General features: G+C 37.9%; 1 protein-coding gene and 1 long non-coding RNA gene across 20 annotated transcripts in view; one reads left to right on the top strand and one right to left on the bottom strand.

The window, feature by feature from the left end:
• FHIT (fragile histidine triad diadenosine triphosphatase) overlaps window positions 1-15,169 on the bottom strand; it is a 1,380,560-nt gene that overhangs the window by 561,739 nt on the left and 803,652 nt on the right. The gene's annotated exons all lie outside the window — the stretch shown is intronic.
• LOC112665992 (uncharacterized) overlaps window positions 11,477-15,169 on the top strand; it is a 52,542-nt gene continuing 48,849 nt past the window's right edge. The window contains exon 1 of the long non-coding RNA XR_003140647.3: window positions 11,477-11,668. This is a non-coding gene — a long non-coding RNA (uncharacterized LOC112665992). The remainder of the gene's footprint in view (window positions 11,669-15,169) is intronic.

Below are 15,169 nucleotides of genomic sequence, written 5' to 3'. Positions count from 1 at the left end.
TAATGTCCATGGCTCTTTAGTATCCATCTCCAATATTTGTCTTTGAGTTTTTCTGTTTAATAATACATCTCCATCTCCAATGCCCCCACCTCCACCCACATTTGTTTGCTTTTAAATAGAACTATTCCTTATTTAGGATTTCTCTGATGTGTCTCAGAGATTAGGTTCATGTTATATATTTCTGATCAAACACCGTATTGATCAAGTCCTGGCCTTCCCAGGATATCACTCTGGGAGACACACAATATCCGTTGCTCCTCAAAAGGTAAAGTCAGTTCTGATCACTGGTCAAGGTCTGGTCAGGATTCTCCACTGTACAGTTTTCACTTTTTTCTAAAGGGAATACTGCTTGATATTCTGATTGTGTATTAGACAGGAAAAAGGGTTCGTTGTGGTTTTGTTACATACTGACAAAGTATGCACATTTTTAAAAGTTTACAGTGTGTTTTGTTTGTTTTAAATAATAACACATGTTTAGGACCCACACACAATGTTTTACTTCCTGTTGTCTACCACTCTGGGCTGTGAGCTTTTATTATGCAAAAGCTGTGGTTTGGGAGTCCTTGTTGGTATGTGTTCCTTCAGGCCCTCTCAATGAAACAACACAACACATACAATAACCAATAAACGTGCCCTTTCTTAAATGTGGTCCAGGGATGGATTTTCACATTTCAAAGAGCATCTCAGGCTGCTCTAGCTGAGAGACATTTGAAATCAATTGGCCCAACCCACTCATTTTTTTCAGTGGAGAAAACCAAGGCCTAGGGAGGAAAAAATGACTTGCCCAAGGTCACATAAATACAACAGTTCCTCAGGAACTATTATAAAATCAATTCAGAGGGCCATGATTGCCATGTTTTAAAGTGAAATACAATAAAAAACAATATCTGAGCACTTAGTATAAAGATAAATATGACTTGGTGAAACTTTTGTTTTAATTACAAATGTTTATTATGAGTGTGTATGCTCCCCTCTACTGGGTGATGACATAAATTAGATTTCTTACTGAAGGTCATGGTTAAAAACCATCAGGACATAGGTCTGCCAACTCAAAAACAAGGCTCATTCTACCAGAAAGGTGCTGCTTACATTTTATTGTGAAAACAACAATGGAAATACAGTTTCTGATTCAATAGGCCTGGGATGGGATCTGAGATCCCACAGTTTGAATAATGTGGGCACCTTTGAGAGCCTGATGAAAAGACTGTACAATAAGGACCTAGTTTACTAGGAAGACTATCTAAAATAGATACCAACTATGTATTTGTTTTCATTTGTTAACAATTTGTTGGGGTTTTTAAAAATATTTTATTTATTTATTCATGAGAGACACAGAGAGATAAAGAGGCAGAGACACAGGCAGAGGGAAAAGCAGGCGCCATGCAGGAAGCCTGATGCAGGACTCAATTCCAGGACTTCGGGATCACACCCTGAGCTGAAGGCAGACGCTTAACAGCTGAGCCACCCAGACATTCCTCATTTGTTAACAATTTGATATGAACTAATTCTTGAAAATGTTTAAATTAAAGCAAAAAAAAGCAAACCAAAACCTTCCACAGAGAATCCACTCAACTCATAGCAGAAAAAAATGTGCCAATAGTGATAGTCATTAGAATACTGGGATTTCCTGGTAGTCATGAAATGCCACCCGTGGGACCCTATCAATAATCATGCACATTGGGATTATTTCCCCTAATTTACAGAGGAGCAAACAAACACCTTACTTTGCCCAAGGTCATACTGCTTTTGAGTAAAGCACCAACAATTAGAATCCAGCTGATTCCTAAGATCATGCTTCTATCATACTCCATGACTCACACGTGTATGTTTCTCACACACATACACACATGCTTTAGCTATTCCATTTATACAAATACATATGTAGGTTTGTACATTAACACCTCCGTTAAATCCATTTTTACAAACGGCCTACCATAGTCATGAGTTAGGGATCAGTGAAAGAAAACTGATGTGTCAAAATCGAACTCTCTAGAATTATGTGCCTTCCGAGGTGGCTCAAGCCACATTCATATTGTCTTAATTAATGGGATCTGAAAACAGTCACATTTGATTAGGGAGACTGAGTTTGAAGACTAGTGGGAAAGGATATGAGAGGCAAACAGTGAGTACTACAAGCAAGATTCCATCATCTGTGTCTCAGACTTCATGGGGTATATTTAGTTTAAACCTCGGTACTTTATACAAATAGGTTGTCAGGTAAAGTGCAAACAACTCTCTTTTGACAAAGTGATACTGCTATGGTACTGGGTTGACGGCTTTATATACCGCAAAGCTCTTTAAATGACAAATGAAAGCAGTGACTTGAAATTATGGTGATATGGAATTACTGCATAAATCCTTTCTGGTTCTCAGGGGGAGCAAGAGGATAGTGTTTTGCAATTAATTAAAAAGAAAATCCGGGAGGATGAGGTTAGGTCTTTCTAGTCTTGACTCTGTAAAACAGACTTTGAAGTTACTGGCACAGAATTGGGAAATGGCCCCGAAAACTTCTTCAAATGAGATGCACCATGTTGTTTAAAGATCTGGCTGAAATGCTGCTCTTGACCCAAATTATGCCAGGCACGAGTGCAGTAATTATCTTTGCTAGAGATACTCAGTGCACTGACGTGGAGACCTTTTGATAGGTTTGAGAATGCAGCTTTTTGTGTACACACACTGCTTGTCCAAGCTGTCTCCATCAGTGGCATGTCTGAATGAAGCCTAATAGTTTAAGAGGCTCTGTTTTCTTGCCAGCTTTATTTAGCTTGAATAAACATTTCCAGTCAATGGTACATAAAACCTCCCTGCATAAATTCAGCTGACCTGCTCTCATCAACTAATAAGGATTTTTACAAAGAGGGCTGTTGGGCAACATATTTCTGATAGATGATTAATAAAAGATATGGGGTTTCTTTTTAAAAAATCACACTTTGACTATAAGAGGGCAAATTCATTATCCATAAATCAAAAGGAGCAAAGGATTTCAGTTGTATCAAAAGCCTTATCTGACTTCTCTCTGACAGTTAACTCTAGGCCGTAAATGATTAAATAAAAGTCTAAGTTCACCCAAGCCTGGAGAAAAAAAAAAAAAAAAAATCTCAAAGCCTATAAACTTCAAATAATATAAGAAAAAGTCACAGAAGTTTCAACCTCAAAAAGAAATGGAGGAAAGATGTATTATCTACTGGAAATGGATTTCAAATGGGGGGTTTCTTTGGTTGGTTGTGCTTTTCAGAACTAGATTCAAATCTCACAATATCCTCCAAAAGAGAAGAAAGTTTTGATAGTACTGCTACTGGTTTTTACTTCTTTTAAAAAAAAAAAAAAGTTTTGAGATATATTTGTATGTAACAAAACAGATGGCTACAAAATCTTTAACATCCCTTCCACTGAGAGGTGGGATTTGGGACCCTCTCTCCTTGAGTCTAGTAAGCTCAGTAAGTATTTTTACCAATAGAATTCTGCAGAACCCAGGTCTTAAGAAATTGGAATTTCCACCTACTCTCTTAAAACACTTGCTCCTAAAGCCATGAATTTTTCTAGGGTAAGAAATCTGACTACCTTGAGGCCAACATTTTACAAGGAAACCCAGGAGAGCCATGTGGAGATGGAGAGATGTGCAACCCACTTCTAGTCATTTGAGTCAACACAGCTGAGGCTCCAGACATTATTGAACTGAAATAAGCCAGTCATCCCTGCAATGCCCTGTGTGAGTCTCTGACTCACAATATTGTGAGATCTAATAACAAGTTGTTTTCAGCTGTTTTGTCTTTGAGTGGCTTATTACACAATAGGTACCCCAAACATATAAATAGGATAATCTTAAGTGTACAGCTCTGCATATATATATATACATATGCACATATATAACCACTGCACACAAAACACACACAACCACACACACACATACACAGAGGTAACTACTAGTCTAACTTCCATCATCATAGGTCAGTTTTGCCAATTCTTGAGTTTTATAACAGCGTACATCACACAGCATGTACTCTTTAATATTCAGCCTCTTTCATTCAACTGTCCCTGAGATTCATTAATGTCGCTGCATGAGTCAATAGATAGGAGATATTTATTGCTGTGAAGTATCCATTTTATGCCTATTACATTAAGTCATTCAGTGGCTGATGGGTATTTGGGTTGCTTCTAGCTTGGGGCTTTTATAACTAAAGCTCTTACGAACATCCTTGTACAGTCTTCTAATAGAAAAACGCACTCATTGCTCTTGGGTATAAACCTAAGAGTAGAGTTGCTGGATCACAGGCTAGGGCATATGTTGACTGAAGTTTGAGCTCAGATTCTGACTACTTATGGAACTGTTCATCAGGGTTATGCTACACATAGGTTTTTCTCTGTATATATCTAGCAAATACTGAGAAACAATCATGCCAAGCATTAAATTAAGCTATTTATGATTTGTCCTTCCATATTTGACCTTTCCTGACTAACTGCACAATAGTATTGTTCTTGACAATGTCTACTGTCATGAAAATGACACTTTTCTGGAAAAATCCTATCAGACAAAGTCAACCTCTAAAATAGTACTGTAATAAATATGCAGAAATGTCACTTTCTGCATTAGCCCAAAGGTTTTGTATAGCTTAAGGATATGTGCAGTAAGCTAACTATAAAAATAGAAACTTGACAGTGGGGATGTATGTGTGTGTCAAAATAATATTACTCTTTCTGGGAGTATGGCGGAAAAAATGACACTACATCCACCAGCATGATTTTTATAGATCTGCCTCTTTGCCAGATGTCACCTTTTATAAACTGCTTTATAAAAACATGACAGTATAAGTGCAATAGTGTGTTTATTGCTTGATAAACTTTAGTAATAAACTTAGGATTGGTTGAAAATTAAAGCCTTAGAGCCTATTCATTAAGCATTTAGGACAAGTGAATAAGCAAAAAATGCAAACTATTAAATGTTCAATGTATGCAGATCAAGCTACTGGCAGCAAGCACTATTTCTCCATCCGTACGTCTTATGGAAATATCTGCCAGTTTCCTTGTCATTGAGCTAAATGCATTACAGCCACATCTAAAGGATGCCGTTTGCATCGCTACAAATTTGAGTGAAATCCAGAACCTTACAATTGCCACAGGCTCACTGAGTGAGTATAAGCCTTTTTCAAAAGTCTTCTGTAATTTAACGCAGCATATTTACATATGCAAGTAGTAGTTCCAACAACTTTTTTCTGAAAAGACTTGAAAGGACTTTAAGGAACATCTTAAAATAATTTCATAGCACACAATCACTATTTTCATTATTGATGGACTATACAGAGCAATGTTTCTTAAAGCATAGCCTGAAGATTTTTGGATTATCTTTAGTGCTTGCTTAAACTACAGGTTCCAGGGACCACACTTAATTGATTAAAACAAAACAAAATCTCTGAGGTAAGGGGCCCAAGGACTACTATTTTATTATATAACTCCAAATGATTCTTTTTTACAATTAAATTTGTAGACCACAGCTGTGTAGTAATCTAATAATAATAAAGTTCAGAGCAAAGTATATTGCCCAGCAGTGTGTCAATTTTAAGTGGATAAATATATAATCTTATATTCTAAGGTTCAGTTTGTTACTCAACTTTGTATTCAAGAAAACCAAATAGCTTGTATCAATTTAAATTTTTGTTATAGGTATGAATGGAGACCCACAAAACAAAGTCTAGTTAAGGACTTTTCAAAATCAATCCCCAAAACAAGTGCATACACAAACTTTCCTGAGGATTCTATTTGACGTGTGGCTGACATTTGTAATCTTTGTAACATAAACATGAAAAACAGCAGTTATCAGAATGAAGCAATTCCTTTACCTCACAGCCTGTTAGAAATCCTGTACTGCTCCATTAAATTTTCTATTGCTTACTATTCTCAATGAATCCCATCCACACACAAGTGTCATCAAATATTACAGTTAACTCTAACAAAGCTATGAACATGTGGTTTGCGTGGGGTTAAAACTCCTAAAAATGCCAATAAAAATATCAAAATAATAATACGCTCCCATTAACAAATTAGTGCACCAACGTGACAACAAATACCCAAGTGAAACTGTCAAAGTCTCCCAGGTGCTATGGAACATTAGTACTGAGAATTACCAATCCAAGATGCCATTTCAGGCAACTAAAAAAGCTTAACAAGTCATGGGGCACCTGGGTGGCTCTCAGTTGGTTAAGCATCTGACTCTTGATTTCATCTAAGTTCATGAAATCAGGGTCATTAGATGGAGCCCCACATCAGGCTCTGTGCTCAGAACAGAATCGGCTTGTCCCTCTCCTTCTGTTCTGCACCTCAGCCCCTCAGGTACGTGCATACCCTCTCTCTAAAATAAATAAGTATAAATAAATAAAATCTTGGGAAAAAATGCTTAACAAGTCATGATATAATGCTGTGATAAAGCAACGTAGGATTTTTTGGACATGAGACACATTGAAAATAGCTCCCCTCACAATATCACAATAAGGAACAAAGAGTGCAGGCAGTTTTCCTTGTAAGTTAAGGGAAAGAACTTGCAAAAAGAAAGACTAATTCAATTCTAGGTAGTTTTATTTTTCTTCTCTGAAAGAAATAGCACTGAATCAAGAATGAAATAGAAATCAGAAAAAGTATGGAAAAAGTTGCAGAGAAATGTATAGAGATGGAAGAAGGAAACATTCCTTCACTGGAGTAATCAAGCTGTTTTTGTTGTCCTGTTTTGTTCTTAAACACCTTAAGGAATCAGAGAAATAGGCCAAGCAAATTTTATCTAAGTCTCTGGTCCTGTGGGCCTTGTCACAGGACGTCCATCTCATCAGGAGAGCCAATACCACAATTACTGGCATCTTGCCCATGTGATTCAGGGAAGAGCATGAGACTCCCAGTCAGCACAACAGTCACCTTATTTGACTGCAGTGCCCATAAACATTTTAAAAGTTTATGAATCTCTGTATTAATTTCCTAGCACTCCTGTAACAAGTTACTATAATCTTATGGCTTTAAAAAAAAAAAAAAAAAGATTCATTCTCTTATAGTTAATAGAGGCCATAAGTCCAAAGCCCCTTTCAATGAGCTAAAGTCAAGATGTTGGGTCAGGCTGGTTCCTCCTGGAGGCTCTCAAGGGAGAATCTATCTCCATGTCTTTTTCAGCTTTTCATGCCTGCCTGTATTCCTTGGTTTGTGTCCCCTTCTCCAGTCTGCAAAGGGCACCACTCTAATCTCTGCTTGTTCACATTGCTTTCTTTCTGATGTGGACTCCTCCTGCCTCCCTCTTACCAAGACCACTGTGATGATGTTGGTCCCACCCAAATAATCCAGGATAACTTCCCCATCCCAAGGTTCTTTTTTTTTTTTTTTAATATTTATTTATTCATGAAAGACACAGAGAGAGAGAGAGGCAGAGACACAGGCAGAGGGAGATGCAGGCTCCACGCAGGGAGCCAGATGTGGGACTGGATCCTGGGACTCCAGGATCATGCCCTGGGGCAAAGGCAGGTGCTAAACCGCTGAACTACCCAGGGATCTCCTCAAGATTCTTAATTTAATCACATCTACAGAGATCTTTGGGCCCTGTAAGGTACCAGGACAGACTTCTAGGAATTAGGAATGTAGATATATCTGGGGGCCATCTTTCAGCCTACTATAACCTCTCTTCGAGTTTTCTTTTTAAAACTCATTCATTCATTTGCTTATTTACCCATTTACCTACCCACCCACCCCCTTTGCTTTACAAGTGTTGGTTAGGGATTCCCAACCAGTATGGAGGAGCAAACTGGTATTCTATGACTCTCCAAAGGATGTGCTGACAAATTCTGATCAATATGTAAAACGGATTTTTGCTGCAACTGAGAATACATTCTGACAGGGTGATGTTTCTTGGGGGAAAAAAAGAAAGACATTGAGCAGAGTGGGTGATGGAGTACTATATAGATTGTATAGATTGGGATAACTAGCTGCCAGTAAAAGGGCAGGGCCAGTGCTTCATATTAAAGGGGTACTAGACAAATGTATCTGATTTTCTGGAATATGCAGAACTAGATTTACAGGAAGATACAAGACTTTGTCTTGTGAACACATATAAGACCATGGCAAAGACAGCAAATGGCCAAACTCAAAATGCAGCATGACCACAGTGAGACTGAATGAATAAAGTGGTAACTGTGGAAGCTTCTAGAGATGTTGTGTAAAGCTAGTTTCTGCCAGTGATTGCATTGTAATTATCAGAAATTGTTTGGCGTTGCTGACCATTGGTCTTTTCACACCAGGATGGATCCCTGGTCCCAGGGATGGAGTCATCTTCCTATAATCCTATGAGGGAGGGATGGATGCCTACACAAAATAAGATTCTCAAACACAATCTACCAGAAGGAATTAGGGAAACCTACAGGTAATTCACCAAGAAGGTAGACCACAGCATCTCTCCCACAAAAACCACAGTCGCATGGAGTTCTTCTAATACCTCAGTTTCAGTGCTCTATACATTGACAACTTACATCTGAATTTCTCCCACACAAGATCTCTCTGTAAACTGACTTTCTGTATAAATCCTCCCAGTCCATATTTTAAGTAAAACCACTTAAAAGAAATTTTTCAGTATCAGTTAAAATCATCCAGCCGTTTTTTGTATTTTTATATTGTTTAAATACAGATAAAAACAATTAAACTTCAAGTTTGCCCTTAATTTTAATTTTGTTCATCCTTGTATAAGATTCCAGAAGCAAGCACATTCACTAAAGGCAAAGAAAGGCTGGTGGTGGAAGCGAGTAGAGAAACAGTGGCAGTGTTAGTATAACTGGGTGGAAGGTTAAGAAACTATTTTCAGGACAAAACCTTAAAATAAGATATGAGTGCCACAAATAAACTCAAAGGAACCAACAAGTGACAAAAGTGGCTAACTAGAGAGAAAAACATTTTTTTCTAGAATTTTCATCACAGCATAGTTTCCAATAAGGAAGGTTTTAACAGACATACACATATACACATACAAAAAAAAACGTTGCTATTTAGTCTGATTTAAATTCAAATATTAAGCCTCGTCCAATCATTGTAACGGGACTAATGACTATATTCTGAATGGTACATTTGAATTAGGTGGCAATTGTCTTCCTGGTATCAATTTCAGACATTCACATAAATCTTAAAAAAAATGACAAAGTTACTGACCTAAACACATCTAATCAAATAAAAAGAAACATACATTTTTATAAATCTTGTGCTATAAATTTGAAATTACAAGTAACATAAAAGGAAAGATGGATAATTATAATTAGGGAGATAAAAATTTGAAGTAAAGGACCATATTAATATTTTAATCTTTATGATAATTCTTTAAAATTGCCTATAGTTTTATATCAGCAAATATTGCCTCAAGGACTCAGTTGAAATCCAAATCATAATGATCACCCACTTAACTCATTTATTAAATAAAATGTGTTCAATTATACACTAGATCTAATGATATGGCCAGAAAGAAGGCAGAGCTATAAAGTTCAGTGAAAATTGAGGAAAACTAGTAAAGGTCATTTAGCTTGCTACCTGTGCCATCAGGAAAACGCAAAACATGCTTGGTTCTTTCCTTTTGGCAGGCTCAGGGCTTCCCCAAACCAAAAATAATAGTTACCATATCATTTGCTATGGGGTACTTACCTTGCCAAGAATGGATAGCCAATATCTCATTTAATTCTCAAAGCAATTTGAAAGAGAGGCTTCACTATCCCCACTTTAGAGATGAGGAATCAAGCTCTGAGAGATCCATCAACTCCTCCAAGATTATAGAACTAATAAGTGACAGAAGAACTCCTAAGCCTTCAGGGAAATTACTAGAATCCAAAGACTTCCTATATATAAAAAGAATCCATCAAAACACTGATTTCACATCCACAGAATTTTTTAGAAACATTTGTCGAAACATACTCCACAGAAAAACTGTGGCCCCAATGCCTTGTTTCAATTATACATTTCCAGGTAATTATGATGCCTCCTCAATGTGCAAAATCCCTAGTCTCTATATTGCAAGAGATCCTGGAGTGGAATGAGACTGAAACTCCTGGGTTCCAAAAAACTGTTTTTTTTTTTTGTTGTTGTTGTTGTTTTGCTTTGTTTTTTACTGATGGGACTTCACACTAGTATTATAAATACTAAAATAAATGGCATTTCTACAATGCTAAGGTGAATTCACACATTACCACATGGGACACTGCATTCACTTGGCAAAGGTAATAGGGAAAGAGTGGTTATTATACTCACTTAAGGTTTGAGCCAATAGGCACAAAGGAGGCACCAACTTCTGGAAACTTGGGAGGTAACTCAAACATGGTATTACACAATCTTTGTGTTTGATTAACAAGCGGTCAAAGTCCAGATAGGTCCACTGCCTTTTTCAAGATCACTTACTAGAAAACAAGGGTGTTAATGGTAATTTGGCTCCTACATTCCAGATGCAATGCTTCACTTCCAGCACCCCACTTGGCCAGCCTCCAGCTTTCTTAACTGACAGCCATCAATGTGTGACCATTATCTTCACTTAACCAGTCACAGGGATAATAAGACAGAATGAGAATTTCAGAGCCTAAAGATTTCCACTGGGTAACTGAGTACTTCCCAAAGGCAGGATACATGTTATCTTATTAGAGAGATCTCAGCAAGTCCCAAGAGATGCAGAAAATGAAGCTCAGAGAGGTTATGTGAATGTCCCAGGTCACACTGCAGGCTGGGAACTAGGCTGGGACCCTGAGGTCTCCAAACACCACCCTTGGGCACCTGAGCTCCCTAGTAGTTCACAACCTACAGTCAAGTTCATACTTCTTGGCTTCATCCTGTGCTTCCTATACTACCATTGGCCCTCTATTTTCTTGACATCTGCTCAGTTTGTCCCGGAAGGACTTTGATTTAAATGGAAATGTTCTCTCTCTGGCATAACTAGAAAATCAGTATTATCTCCGAGAGATAGACAGTTAACCCTGTTAACCTTGAAACAAAAGAGATAGGAAACTCTGCTGGAAGGGATCCCTGCCTGAGGCTCCAAGTCTGGGGCCTGTGCATGGCTCTGGGAAAAGTTTAGCAAGCCTTAAAAAATTTCCCCTTGGCTAATGGGAAGGTCTTAAAGACGAGAGAGTAACTTCCCGAACTTGCCAGAAATGTCCTATAGAAGAGCAGCTTCCAAGCTTGCTTTGAGCCCTAGAAAGAACCCTTTGTTCAGAGAAAACCTAACCAACACTAACAATGACAATGATGCTGCTGACAATAAAGTTATTTGCATTAGAATACATCAGGCATCTAAATACAAGCAAGCTTGATATTTACAGATATGAACTCATTCACTCTTCCTAATAAACCTGTGACACACCGAGAGGTGAAGTGACTTGCCCAAAGCTCACTGCTAACTAAGGGAAGACCTGGGATTTGGTCCCTGGAAGTCTGACCTGAGTCTCTGCTCCTCCTGAGCACCAGACCACATTCTAGAATTTCAGTTACCAGGAGTCAACAGCACAGCTGCTCAAGTTGAAAGGAGATTAAGGAGCTGAGAAATTGCCTCTTTCCCCTTCCCAAAGAGGCTCTGCTAGGCACAGTTGTAAGCAAACGGCAAAGGAAAGGCAGATGAATCCACTCCACAGCTTGATTTGATTACTTGAAGATAAATTCATATTTCACTTCTTTAACTTTCTGCTTCAAGGTAATCACTTTTAACCCTCCTCTCATTTTTCTTGGCTGATGACAACTTGGTACACTCTTGTCTTTATTCATAAACATGGGTTACTGTGCCAGTACCTCAACACATCAGAAATCCCTGGGAGAGTAACGTTTTCCCTTTTTCTTTGAATACAAGCCATCAATGAAGCGCATTTGATGATCGAGAGCATTTTAGATATTTATGAATTCATACTATATAAAGGTAACTGACTGTTCCCACTGTGTTATATATGTCCTCCTAATTCTTATTCTTAATACCTGCCAAAGAATATACCAGAAGTTTATATCCAGAGTAAAATAGCAAGCTCATTTTTTCATATTATTTATATACGTATTTTTATAGATGATTAAAGAAAAACACTCTGGAAATGTAGATATGTGAAGGCATATTGCACATTTTATAATTACATTTTATTGCATTCTGTTAAGTGGCCAGAGGGTTTTTAGAAGGCAAAGATGCTTCCAAATTAAATTATTATTATTAAACCCCTTAAGCCTCATACTTGGTTTAGATTGTCACTAGAAATGTTTGATAAATTAAATAATATGCAGTATATAAGCATTAGATGTAGTTTAATATGTTTAAAATAGATTCCTTACACCATCTATAAGCGCAAACTAAGATCTGGAAAGTTTCAAATACATTTTTCCTTTAGAGGAAGTATTTTAAATTTTGTTTTTTAGAAATCTAATTAATGAAAGCTACAGAGCAATAATCTAGCATAAAGGAATGCCTTGAGAGTTGGGTTTAATGCTTACCTCTCTAAATTTATTCTGTTGCTAAAAATGTTTTTTTTTAGTCTAATAGGATTTAGTGAATAAAATAATAATGTAGATATGTAGCTAAATTTCCAATAGCAGAAGAAATTTCAAATGTAATAAACCAAACCAAAGGGGAATTAATAAAACAGAGTCAAACTACAATGGTTACTTCAGAACAAAATTGAATTACTGTCCCTAGTCCAGTGAAGGAGGGCACTTTATTGGAGCAATGGGGACCAGGAGGAAGATGTGTCTTACAGGATAATCATGTTATGTTACATTTTTATTGGATGTACTTACATTTTGGACTATATAATTGCTTTTGAAATGTTTCCAAATGTATGTAATCATCAGCCATGTAATGGTAGGTTTCTACCTAAATTTTGCAATCAGAGGGGAACAGGATGCAAATATATCTAGTGTGGGGACTTCCTACCACTTAAAACAGATAAGAATTTGATGATCAGCTAGCAATACATTCACCAAATACACGTCCAAAATCTTAACACTGTATCCCTCCTCCATCTCGGTAATTTGTAATTACTATGTATTGAGAAAATGCATAGTATCACTCCCTAGAATACTCTCCCTTTGCCAAGAGCTACCAGTAATAGTAAGCCCCAAATGAGGGATAGAGCTGGAGTAAAACATGTTCCTGCTCTGTAGCCCACATCTCCCCTTTGCTGAACAAGAGAAATGTGAGAAATGCTTCCTAGAGTAAGAATCTTCCAAGGCCAAAGAATCACCAGCAGGTTTTCCACCAGCTTTCTATTACTTATACACTCCCAATACTTGAAAAATAACTCTCTACTTTCCACATTAGAACTTGATAGAATCTGGGAATGTTAATTACATAAGCAAGAAAAGATGTGATGTGGAAGATACAGGAAACAAATACCAGGAAAATGAGACTGAAGTTCTCCTCTTCACTGAGGACACTCCAGCCATCTCATGTTCATCACAACAACCCTCTACTTGCAGCACTGCCCACCCTCTGTCCTGGCTTTATTTTTCTCACTAAACTTTACCACTCTGTAATGTATTATCTATTTTATACCTCATTTTCTTTACTGCCTTCTATATTCTCCGTAAGACATGTTTTACAAGGGAAGGGTTTGGGGTTGTCTTCATCACTGCTGCGTCCCCAGCAATGGATGATGGATGATGCCTACCTTATTTACAATGTATTCCGAAGATCTAGTCCATGGCTCTCTAACCTTTTTCAGTTAAGTGTCAGATGGTAGATATTTCAGGCTTCGTAAGCCATACATTTCTCCATTTTGCTATTAATTCTGCCATTGTAGGACAAGAGCAGCCATATATGAAACATAAATAAATGGAAATGGCTGTTTTCCAATAAATCTTTATGTACTAAAATGACCTGAGGGTCAAGTTGGCCCAGAGCTCAAGATTGCCAACCCTGATCCAGGCCATACCTTACATATGGTAGGTCTGAATAAATGTATGATTAAGTAAATAAATAAAATCTGATATCCTCAAGCCAGCCAGCTCTCCTGTTTATCATCCAGATCAAAGGGGACCTTGCAAAGGGCAATCATGAATAGTCTTTAAGGTAGCAGGTATTATGTGACATTAAAAGTGGAGCAGGTGAGTAAAACATATAGTTTGTCCTGAATGATTAGGGATGATCTCTCCTGGAGGAGAACCAGTTACCTGTTGCCAATTGGTCTGTTTTATTTTGGGTGAGAATATCCTGTTTGCATGTGACATATGGGCATGAAGAAAGAGAAATAAAGAAGAGGAACATTTTGTTCCAGTTCCAATTAGGGATACATTTGCACAGCTTTGTAGGGTTAAGTCTCCAGTACTCCAGTACTCAGTATGTACTACCTTCTTCAGAGGCCAGAGCTCCTCAAAATATTAGAACTACCTGAGAGCTTCTATAAAATGCAAAATCTTGGGACTCACTTTTGATTTACTACAGAAATCTCCCAAGAGGTAGAGAGCCCAAGAATATGGATTTCTCAGCACACTCAAGTCTGAGACTCACTACTACATACTGACTGAATGACCTGTCACTACTATATTAGGGTCCCAGAAGAAACAGAATTCAACTCAGTTGGTTCAAATGAAGAAACTGCAACAAATGGATTATTAACAGAAGGGCAGGCAGGGAAAGAAACAAACAAGGAAGGTGGATGTACACAGCGAGTAGCAAGAGCAGGAAGCCATGGCATCCCTACACCTCAAAGGGGAGAGGAGACAATGGCAATATGAGGGCCTATTAGAGAAGCTGGTGCATGGAGCATGGGCAACTCTATAGGGTAGCCATTGCCAATGGCAATGTTCCAACAGGGAAAAAGTAGAACCCCAAATGCTTTCTGCTCCACTCTTCTGATCTCTTGCCTAACCATCCTATTAATCAATTCCAGACCCAATCTGTAAGGGAGCCGCAAATCCACAGGATAGAAATGGCACAGACTAGAAGAAGGGGAAAAGGCAGGAATGTGGGTGACAGTGACAGAACAACCAACACTATTGATCAATTACGATCAGAACAAAAATCATCCTTGCTGAGTACAGATATGACAATCTCAAGTTCCATACCCTCCACAAAGGAGATTACAAAAAAAGACCACCAGCGATCAGGACGTTCTCTGTAGGTGCACAATAACCTATCCTGAACCAAAATGTTGTCTTGATTTATGCTGCAGTCTTGTCCTCACCCCGGTCATAGTCTTCAAAAATTGGAACCAACATT

Source organism: Canis lupus, chromosome 20, assembly GCF_003254725.2.
Source record: "Canis lupus dingo isolate Sandy chromosome 20, ASM325472v2, whole genome shotgun sequence".
NCBI classification, from domain to species: Eukaryota; Metazoa; Chordata; class Mammalia; order Carnivora; family Canidae; genus Canis; species Canis lupus.
Note: the sequence above shows the minus strand (reverse complement) of the source record. Positions and strands in the feature narration are given on the sequence as shown.